Raw genomic sequence first — 11,541 nt, forward strand, 5'->3', positions numbered from 1 at the left:
AGCACCCCCAGACTTCAAGAAAAGTTCTTCCTTAGTCTGGAAGGGACTGAAGGCTCTGGGTGATCCTTCTACGGTACCATACAAGAAGAAGGAAAAAAAACCACCTTAGCCTTGCTTGGAAAATAAGGTGGGTAAGAATTTATAGGCATTTCTGCTTTATTTGTAAATCAAATGGTGGGAGATATCTACACCAAGGATCTTGAGAGCATGAGGTGTCTTAGCTGGGATGAGAATTAAATCCAGAGTTTTGAGGAATTGGGTTCTTGGTGTTGAGCCAAATCCTGCAGCACCAGAGCATGGTCAGGTCTTACCAGGTCAGGTTTACCCTCAGAGGTGACTTTGTGCAGCTGGAGATCCAATACCTTATTTCTGAACCTTTTTAGAGAAGCAGTGACTCAGCTGGAGCTCTTGCATCTGCTTGTGCCTTGAAATATAGAGGTACAGGTTAACTTTTCCCGAAAGACTAAGAGAAAGCTGCCTCTTTAGCCAGCCTAATCTTCCTTTCACTCTTTCAGAAAGCTCAGATTAGGTATTGAGTCCTGCTTTGCAGGATTCAGCAGCAGAGGATCACTTGCCTCACATTTGAAGGAAAAAAAAAATATTTGTTAGTCATCTGTCATTGTTGATATCTTCTTATAGAAGACATGACTAAGGCTAAAAAAATATTCTGGGTCTGAAAATGAAAAAGCAATCAAGAAGATTATGGCAGGGAATTAACTTCTCCTGCAACACTTATGTTTTGGAAGGTCAGTAGATAAGACCTGTTGCAGGTAATGTGAAAAGATCACTTATAGATCACTTAGTTCTTATTCAAGCTAAATAAATTTAGCTCCGAACAGTGTTTTCTCTAGAAGCCCTTTCTATGGCAGCAGTGCATGCCAAGGCTGCCTCTCCTGGATCACTGCTTGGAACACCCTGTTCTCTCCCAAATGTAAACCAGTCACCACCCTTGGGATATCCCAGGCTGAGGAGACATACAAATGAGCAAGAGAGTAGGAACCTTCTTCAAAAAAAGCTTCCTGCAGATGGCTGAGGTCCACTAAAGTCCTGCTGAGGCGTAAACCTTTCCTACACTCAGCACCAAGTGAGGAATGAGAGTGAGCAGTGATGTCCAATCTCAACAGAACAGATGGCTCTTGGCTCCCTTCGAGCACACCTCCTGCTGCTGTGTCTCCATCTTTCCAAAGCTGTTATTGAGTCCATCCAACAACAGGACAGCAGCCTGTGCTCCTCTGGGAAGAATATTTTCCTTAAAAAAAACCACAGCACAGCTGGCTTCAACTAAACCAAATGATTGCAGTAAAAGCCCACTTGGGGCTCATTTCACAGCCTGGTGCTGGTGTCCTTAGCTGAGGTGGCCAGATTGTCAGAGGTGCTGGGCACAGGCACCAGGGAGTCCTTTTCATTGCCATTATTTTAATTGGGTGCCTTGCAGGCAAATTACTTCACAGGCTGATTAAATTTATGAATAATAATTATTTCATTAAGGTATGCTGTACAATTAAGAACTTACCTTCTTATATACATTTTTTCCTTTTAATCTTGTCACTTCATGTAGTATCTACAGAATTAGCCACAATACTTCTGTTTAGGAATGATCAGAGGCAAGCTGAAAATTAAAGCTAGAGAATATTGCAATCCTTCTGCTCCTAGAATTAAACTTGCACATTTGCAATATTAATTACATGTACAGGTGTTGTGCAGCCCTTGTTACATTTGGTATGCTGCCTTAAGAACTGAAGAATTGTAGTTTTTTTTTTGGTTTACACCTTTTTCTTGCTAAGGAAGGTGCACATTAGGAAGACTTTAAAATGTACACCAGTTTAGACTCATGAGGATGGAGCATATTTGTGCTCACAGTAATTCAAGGTTTTCACACTGGTGTTGAAAGTTTTTTATGGTGCAGAAGACAAGAGAGCCAGCATGTCTCTTTTTGGTGGACAAGTGCCCTTGTGTCCTAGGATGGCTCTGAACTCCAAGTTCTGTGGGTGAGAACTCTGCTGGCACAAGAAGATCGCTTTAACAAGGCCCTGGGAAAAACATGGATTCAGCTTCTTCTCTGCTGTCAAAATGAAAGACTGAAACTAAGCATATTGTAAATCTTCAAGTAATTGCTGGGAAAACTAGCTGAAAAAACAGGAGCACTTCTGATTTGGAGGGTGGGATAAAGAAATCCACACTGTTTGCCTGTTTTTGGCCAAAACACCAGCACAAGGAGTGCATTTTGCCCCACACTAACACGTCCTTGTTTCTTAAATGGTATTCTTTCTGAATCCTCACCTTCAGTCCAACAGCAGGTACATCAGATACTGCCCTATTTGTGACTGCACAGCAGGAGCCTGAACCCCCTTACACTTCTCAGAGAATCCTGGGGCAAGCACTGCAGCTTACACCTCTCTCCCTGTTCAAACACCTTCTAGATGAGGAAAAGTGACTGTGCCTAATTTCAGCTGTGACTGATTTTATTTCCAGTCCATTTTTCATCTGGGGTTGCAGGTCTGTGCACTAATTTGGATCCTAATAGCCCAGAATTGGGGAATGTGTTCTCTCCTTGGCTGCATGAATGAGGTCTGATGTAACAAGGAAAAACTGAGATTCTCTGTGTCAAGATGTTCACTATCAGCGATGAATGGCTGGAGCTGTGTGTTAACCTAGGCCTGGTAAAAACACGCAGAGGACTATCTGTAAAGATTTTTTTCCCAAGGATTGCTATCAATACTATTTATCAGCTTAATAGCAGGCTATAGGGGGAGGTCTGGTTGAGGCCTCTGTTAACTTTCAGCTCAGTGAGGCGCACAGCAGTGAGTGCTGGGGAAGTTCTCCCTCCTGCAGAAGAACCAGAGCGTCCATGAGGTACACACAAGCTGGCAATTTCACTGCAAGCTTCCCGTAAATAAGGCTCAGCCTCCTGCTGTACATCAGGGTGATGAAGAGGCAAATGGTGCAGCTCGATTCCCATGATAGCCATTTCTTTTTCCTTTTGACGTAAAGAAATGTCAGCCCACTCTCGACACATCTGAAATATCTGCACCGCGGCCTGAAAGACCTGTTTCAGGACTTGTTAGAAGACATATTTCATGTTCTTATTTACCTTCTTTTTCTTTTTTTTTCTTTTTTTCCTGAGTCTTGGATAAACTGTTTGCTAATGATTTGCTTTAATGTTTCAGAATGTATTGTAGAAAACACTGCTCTTAGTCATACAAAGTAACTGCCAAGTTACAACTCTAATATTAATTACCAAGGCTATCCAAGTGAGAACAAAATAATAAAGATCTTCTTCCCAAGTCCCCCACTATTATTCCCACATCACTCAATTCCATCTTTCTTTACCAGAGTTCATTTCTAAAATATACCCAAAAAGCACATTCCAGCCATGTCTGTACACTGAGAAGCTGTTCTCTTTTTCCATTTGTTTTACTGAAATGACTCAGAATAAAGCAATTTATACAGGAAAAACACCACTCAGTACCTTACCTGTTAACATCTTTTTTTTTTGATCCCACTCATGTCATAGTTGGGCTGTGGAAGTTCTTTTCACATGAAGGTATTTCCTGCCAGGGAATGCAGAGGCAATGCTGTTGCCTTCCAGGGTCTCAGATGATGTGTTGCTGGCCCTGCCTTGCTCCAGCTTCTGCCTTGGGCCAGGGGGAGTGATGCCTGGGTCAGCAGCAAATTTGGGAGCTGCTATAACAGCACCCAAACATGTTCAGAACACCCCCCTTCTAGCTCAAATCACATGAACTGAATAAGAAAAATGTTTTCCTCAGAAATCTGAGGTTTTTTTTGAGCCATTTACAAGCTCTTGGTCCCTCCCAAGCTGCCACAGATCCTGAGGGCAGAGGCAGCCTTACCAGTAGAAGGATTTTTTTCTTTGTGGACACTGCTCAAGGAGGTTTCCCAGGGTCAGTGACAGAGCAGGTGAGATACCAGCTAAGAAAGACACAGCACTTTCTCCTCCCATCCCCATGGTTTCAGCTGGAATAGAACCAATGTTGTATCACAGAAGAGATGTCAGCTATATTATACAAACTTATTTTGAGACGGTAGAAAATATTTTAACCAGATTTCTTCTATCTGAAAATATTATTTTATATTATTTTCCTTTACTACTAAAGTGTTTTAGACTATTGATCTTTGCTAATTGGAACTAGTCAAGGATGGCTGTGCAGTGACATCTGGGATGACAATCCCTGGGGAAACTGAACTGGGGGGATGTCTGCTACCAGCTAGAAAGTCACTTACTGACTGTGCTGGGGTCTGAGTTTTTGCTGTATCAGCTTGCAGAGGAGACTCTTGCAGAGCTGGGGCAGGAGAGTCACTGCAACTTTCACCCTCGGGCAGCACACGGGGCAGGTCTGCTCAGACACAAACTCAGAGGCTGACTCAGGCATGAGCCCACAGCAGCTGTCCTGCTCCATCCCAGGATAATGGAGAGCAGGAGAGAAGAGAGAAGCCAAGTGACAGAGAAAGAGCTTGTGAATAACAGTGTCCTTTGTGCAGCCTATGCTCAAGTGAGTCATTGCCCATAAATCTTACCTGAGCCCAAGCATTCCCTGCACGTGCCAGGGCACAGCAGGAGCTTCTCCAACCCACGCTGCGAGGGAGAAATTGCCAACCATTTGAGAGCAGGTGGAGCAGGGCAAAAGGGAGCTGGATAGGGTTTAGCTGACCTGCAGCAAAGGGAGAGGAAGAGGAGGTGTGCTCCCTGCCGCTGCACACAGGGGTCAGAAACAGCAAGGGGTGGAAGGAGCCAAATGCTGAACATCAACATCATCTGAGGAGTGGCCGTGGGACATGAACTCTTGGCAAAGGAATCCAATAGGAGCAACCTCCAGAAGAGCAGCAGCAGCAACCCTTACAGGGGGATTTTTGAGATGCCAGTGCTATTTTTCAGAGTGAAACAGTCTAATGATGTTTAGAATTAGGTCACTGGCTGCCTTGGGAACTGTACCTTAAACTTTGATAACCCTCATTTTGGGAAGTAAGTGTCAATTAGGGCTTATTTAAAGGTGGCTGACCTTTTTAACCTGCGCTGCTGTGTGAGAGGTGGTCATGATCTATAGAGAACCTTGGGAAATATGTCTTATTTAGAGAAAAAATTGCAGAGAAATTATATTTGTTTTTCTAAGGCTCATGTGCCAACATAAGACTGAATGTTCCATCCTAGGAAGTGTTCAAGGCCAGGCTGGATGGGGTCAAATGGAAGGTGTTCCAGCCCCTGGTAGGGAGGCTGGAGATCTTCAAGGTCCCTTCCAACCTTCTATGATACTATAATTCAATGCCTCTACGATTCTATGATTCTATTCTACTCTGTTTGGCCTTCCCAAGGCCAGTGCAGGTTGATAAAAACAAAAGCCTTCCTGGCTCTGAAGGTGTGTCACAGTGCAGAGCTAGAGCCAGATGAAGGGAGATCCTAAATCCAAATCCAAGCTGGTGGCCACAGGAATATTCATCTTGGTCCCCATGCAGAGCAGTCAGCTGTCAGGTCTAGTCAATTCCTCCGCCTGTTTCTGGGAAATAATTCTTCAATATAAAGTGTCTTATTTTTATCCTATTTTTTAATGAAACTAGTTATTAATTAAAGGAGGTTTTTGTATCTGCAGCTTTCACTCTGTCTTCTGAGACATATCTGTCCTGGTTTCAGCTTCCTAGTAGCTGGTGAAGTGCTGTGTTTTGGATTCAATATGAGAATAGTGTAGATAACACACTAATGTTTTAGTTGTTGCTCAGTAGTGCTTAACCTAAATCAAGGACATTTCAGTTTCCCGCTCTAGCAATGGGAGTGGGAGGAAAGCTCATGTTTTTACAAACAATTTGCTGAGTGGAGGTATGGGGTTAATGTCTTTGAAATGGGTCTTAATGTCTGTACTAACTTTGGGCAGCAGGTTTGCTGCAGAGCCCAGATAGTTTGGCTCCTCAAACACACAAGTGGATCAGCACAAGCCAGAGTTTCTGAGCTTTGGGCTTGAACAGGAAGCTCAGTTAGCACCGATGTTGCCTTTGGACCTTGCTGTACATAGCATCCAACCAGGATGGCAGAGACAGCAGCCAGGACAGCTGGACACAGGTGGACCCATCACACCCAGGGCAAGGCCTCTAAAGCCCCAGAGATTTGGGCTTCTCAACGGGAAGAAAAGGATGGGAGACCTCGGTAGCCACGGTCAAAGACCTCTAGTGATTAATGGACTAATAAGAATTGGCTACTTTATTCCCTGCATTTACTTGCCATTGCTCCCTGAGGCACAGCACAGTCCAAGGGGACCGCAGCCCCTCCAAACCCTGCTGCTTCCCGAGCACGGACAGCTCTTCCTCTCCCCTCTCCAGCGCCTCTGGCAGCGCCTGCCTCATGCCCTACATCCACATCCAGGGGGGGCGGGAGGAAACAGGGAGGAGACACGAGAAAATCCCATTTCTCCCAGGAGAACGGGCGGGAGCCGGGGTGCGACTGAAAATCCCCCCAGGACGCCACGCAGGGGCAGCACCGACCGACGGATGGGCCGCAGTGCTGCGAATCCCGGCGGGAACGGGGCGGGGACAAGGGAGGAGATGACCCCGTTTTGCCCCGGGTTGCCCCGGTTTGTCCCGTTTTGCCCCGGTTTGCCCCGGGTTGCCCCGGGTTGCCCCGCTTTATCCTTATTTTCCGGGACCGGCCCCGGGCCAGCGGAGCGGGGCGGGCAGGGAATCTCCAGCGGGCGGTGGGAATTTCCATCCCGAAAGAAGCTTTGGTTTTGCCTGGGCACGCTGGGAGACAGCCCAGGCGTCTGCAGGCTGTCTAGGAACAAGGTGTCCAGAAAGATGGCTCTGGATATTTTGTTGGCTGCAGAGAACTCCTGTGGATATCACTCCAAGGTGATTTCCTTCTCCGTGCTCAGGTGGAAGGAACACAGCGTTATGTTTCCTCATCAGTATTAATATCAGCTCAATTACAGCTGTCTGACACTGCAGATGGGGCAAATCACAAGATCCTATTTATTCTACGCAGAATAAATCCACATCATCTGGCTTTAAACACCAAACAGCATAAACCTGCCAGGACTTTTGGTTTTTAGTTAAACTGTTTGGAGTGTGAGATGGCCAGCAGAGAAACAGCTCCAAAATATCCTGCCCAGATGCAATAACATTTAATCTGAAGGGAGCTTGAAAGCCCAAAATTGCTTTCTCCATGCCACAGAGCTGTCCTTTGCCATCCTGGGCACGTGGGACAGAGAATTGGGGTGCTCTGCACCACACAGGGCTGCCGTGTTCTCTGAACTCAGTGCTGTGGCAGGGAAATTCGCACTTTCAACCTGCTCAGCTCTCCAGATCTCCTGCCCCTGGGCCCATCCAATGTGGGCAAAGTGAGCAGTGCCTGAGCAAGCAGTAAGAGGTTTCTGATGTTTATTTACATCGCTGGCTCTGTCTCACCACGTGGTTTCCCATCTGTTTGGCCATGTACACGTTAATCCCAGTGAAAACCAGAACTTGGCACATCCCACATCCTCACAGGCCACCAGCCCCTGAAGTTTTCATTCAGCATGTAGAGATGCACAGGCAAAATCTAAGCCTGAAGATGGAGGAAGGAATTCAAGTCTTTGGCAAGAGGGTGTTTTTCCACTTGAGAAATGCGTGGGAGTTTTCAACTTTTCTGGGACATCTCAAACCTCCTTCCTGAGTGAAAAAAATGCTTTTATGGGGAAACAGCCAATCCCAGCAGCCACAAGGCTGGATACCTGCTCTGTGGGGTGGTAATGCTCCCCTGTCCTCCCACACCTGGAAGCATCAACTGGGGGTCCTGTCATTCCCATGGGCAACATCTGTGGGCAGCAGCTGCATATGCTGGCAAAAAGCTATTTTTGAGGCTGTGCTCTCACCTGTGCTTCTTCAGCCTGCCCCTTTCATGCTCACACAAAACCTCTTTGGTCTTCATTTAAGAAGGCACAGGCACTCCTGTATTACCAGCAATACCAGTAGCACCCCTGTGCTAACAATACTGAGCAAGGGGCATTAAACCCATTTTGACATTTTCCACCCTAAGAAAGAAGCTTGCAGAAAAATATTCTGAGATCTTTTATCTAAATCCATAATCTTGTTTTACCTGGTGGGTTCTTAGCTGCAGGTACCAACCTGGATCAGCCTGAATGATTTTTTGGACCTTGTGTTCTTCGCTCTGTTCCATTTTTCTGTTCCTCTTGTCTTTGCCTCTCTCTAAAGGAGCCTTCTAATGGCAGATAAGGAGAGCTGTCTGCAGCCACCATGGCTGGGTCACCACCCACATGCTGGTAACCCCCAAGGATCCAGCATTGCTTCCAGGCATTGCAGATGTGCCCTAAACTGCTGCAGTAGAGGATGCCATGGTACAAAAAGATGGGGTGAATAGGGCTGGAAAGCAGAAACCTCCTGAATATTCCTCAGTTTTGCAGGGATTGCTCTGGCACAAATGCAAATGCTGCTAATGCCTCCTCCTTCTCCAGAGCTGACATTTCCTGAGCAGAGCTCTCTTCTTTGACCTCTCTCTGTAAATATTGACATTGCATTCACAAGGATAATAGATTTCTGTCTACACTTACCACAGCTGAATGTTTCCACCAGGACTGTTACTACTCCTTATGGCTGGAAATGCACCTGCACCAGCTGTGAGGCCCAGCAGAGCCCCCCTGCCAGCCCTAACCCCCCAGGCCCTTTGCAGACCACCACTGCCTCAGCACCATGAAGCCCTGACTCGTCTTGAGACAGTGGGAAAGGAATATTCTCCTGACCCTTTCTTTTTACAGGGTAAAGAGAAAAACCCCATGAATTTGACTTCCTTCTTCCTAAGCACATGATCCCAGGGCAGGCATCCAGCATGAAAAATGACCTGCCTGTCACACATGACCCATACAGCTCCCCAGAATAATCCCAAAGTGATGCCTGAGCCTCCCAAGGAATAATGATCCAAAGGAAGAATATTCCCAAGGAGGAATATTCTGAGGTTTTGGTTTTCCAGTAACAATCCAGCTATTTCTCCCCAAAATGAGATCATTCCCCACCCCCACCACCCAGGGATGAGCCTCAGCACTTGCTCTAATGCTTTGCCTGCAGCAAAACTTCGCTGCAAAGCATTGCTTTGCTCTTTCTGCTCAGGGTGGTCTCTCTTGCCATGCCAGAGGCCTCCTTTAAAAGCAAAATGATTTGGTGAAGCCTCGAAGCAGCTTTCTAAGTCTCTGCTTTCCATAACGTGAACATCTGGCAGGCTCTTGGAGGGCAGCTTCAGGCAGGGCTTCAGGGAGGCAGTGCTGACTGGCATGCAAGCACCGAGCAGCCCACTTGAAGAAGAGTCCTCAGGAGCTGGTTTTGCACAAATACCTGTTTCCCCCATTGCCTCAGCCCCTTTGCTGTCATATTCAGACCTTTGTTTCCCCCCTCTCTCTCCCTAAATGCGTCCTGCTGTGACACAGCCACTGCCTTTCACAGGGTCAGCACAGCCGCCTCAGGAGGGGTTTGGGGTCCAGCACAAGGGTGGCCACATGAGCAAGGCAGTTTCCCCCTGGCTTTCCCGTGCTCCATGCTCCCTCCCGTGGGGAGGTGGTGTGTTAGGGATGTGCCAAAAGCATCCTTTCCTTGCTGCCAGCTCTGGCTCAGACACAGGCATGCACTGAGCAGGAAAAATATGGCAAGCTGGAATTTCCTTCACTGGGAGAAGTGCACACTGTTGTTTGGGCCAAACCTAAAGTTTCTCACTTATGATTTTTGCATATGAATGGGAATTGAGGCTTGGTCCCTGGAGGGACCATCATTATATGCATTAACAGACAGCTGGGCTTTAGAAAAAGGGGGAAAGCAGAAAAAAATAGATGTTTATTCTGTACTTAGGCAAATTCATACGAGGGGAATCATCTCCCATTCTCGCTGCAGCACACTTTACTCTCTATAGACTCTGAATATATTCACTCATCAAGGCATATTGAGTAGCTGCTTATTAGCACAAGTTTGGTTCCCTTTCTGCATCCCTCAGACACACACACAAAAATACAAGTCCTCAGTGTGGCCCATCTGGAGTGATTCTGTAGCTTTGTCTTGTCTGGGGGAAGCACAAGATCATATTTCTAGAACATTAAATTTGCTTTGATAAAGGCTTTTACATTTTTCAGTTTTTATTACACATATATTTTATATATTTTTTAGAAATATTCTCATATATTTTTATAATCTCCCTTCATGCTGTCTCGTCTCAAACATGGGAAATATGCACTGCCCTGTGCCCTCCCGGAGAACGTAAAAGGGCTTTGCTGAGGGTCAGATTCTAATGAAGGTAATTCCAATCAAATCAAATCACAGGGCTGAGGAAACAAAAACGAAAAACATTCTTTCATTGGGCTCCTGATTTATCAGCTCCTACAAAGTCACTGCTTCATCAGTGAGATGTTTCTGCAGTGAGCACAGTGACCTTTCTTTTCATCTCTCCTTTAGACAATAAGATCTCTCCTCCCCTTGACTAGGTGAATAATATTGAAAAAAGAGCTTACACTGAGATAACAGTGCCATCTTCGGGGACCAGATGCCCAAACAATGCCATTACTGATGGAGGTGTTTCACCTTGCTGCCTTTTCCCTTTTTTTGCCTGTTTTTTTTGGTCTGTTTGCTTTTATCTTTTTATTTTAGCTCATGGGGAGCCCAACGTGGCTGCACAGAAAGCCATGACTGGGTACTTCCCTTCCCAAGCTTACTCAGGCTTTCCTAATTTACAGGGATCAGCGGGATACTTATCTGGCTTTTTCAAGCCTTATTTTTACACCCAAGCCTGCTTCCAGTGATCAGGTTTTATCTGTTTTGTTTTTTTCCTCCCTTTTCAGCGTTATTGGGATGTGACGTCCCCAGACCAGCTTGTGAAAGCCTGGGGTGCACAAAGACCTGAACAGCGGCATTTTGAAATAAGCTGAGCTTTTCAAGGGAAAGGTCTGGCTTTAAAGAACAAGGGTGCCGTGCCAAGAGGGCTCACAGTGTCCCTGGCTGGTACGTGGGGGTCTCAGCCACTCCTTACAGGAATGTTTCTGTTCCCGAAGAAGCAGAGCTGTTTATCAGCTGCTTATCAGTTACAGCCATGAGGGTCTCTGGAGCGTGGATGATAAACTAGCGGGAGGCAGGGCTCCTTTCTGCCCTCCTACCCTCTGCAGCCCCAGTCTGGATCTCTCTTACCATAATTTATTTCTCCATTAAATTTCTGACCGGGCCCTGGCTTTGCAGCTATTGCTGTCAGCCTTTTGTCTTTCTGATTATGCTAACAGCAGCACTTGAATGCTAATTGCCTTCCCCGATGAAGCAATCACACAAACTCGGGGTCCTAGGGAGGGATGGACAGTACCCCAGGGCTTTGGCCCTGGCGCAGGGGATGAAAATGCAGAGGCCAAGGATTCAGAGTCTCTTTGGCTGCTGCAGAAAATGGGAGGCAATGAAGCACAGCTGGCAGGGATGGGAGAGGGATGGCTTTTGCAGGACTGATTTCTGTGCCCTGAAGCAATGTTGATTTGGGACACTGCCCCTCCAGCACTCCCCTCACAAGGGACAGCCCAACTTTGCCACTGGCAG

Source organism: Geospiza fortis, unplaced genomic scaffold, assembly GCF_000277835.1.
Source record: "Geospiza fortis unplaced genomic scaffold, GeoFor_1.0 scaffold11, whole genome shotgun sequence".
In the NCBI taxonomy this organism is placed as follows: Eukaryota; Metazoa; Chordata; class Aves; order Passeriformes; family Thraupidae; genus Geospiza; species Geospiza fortis.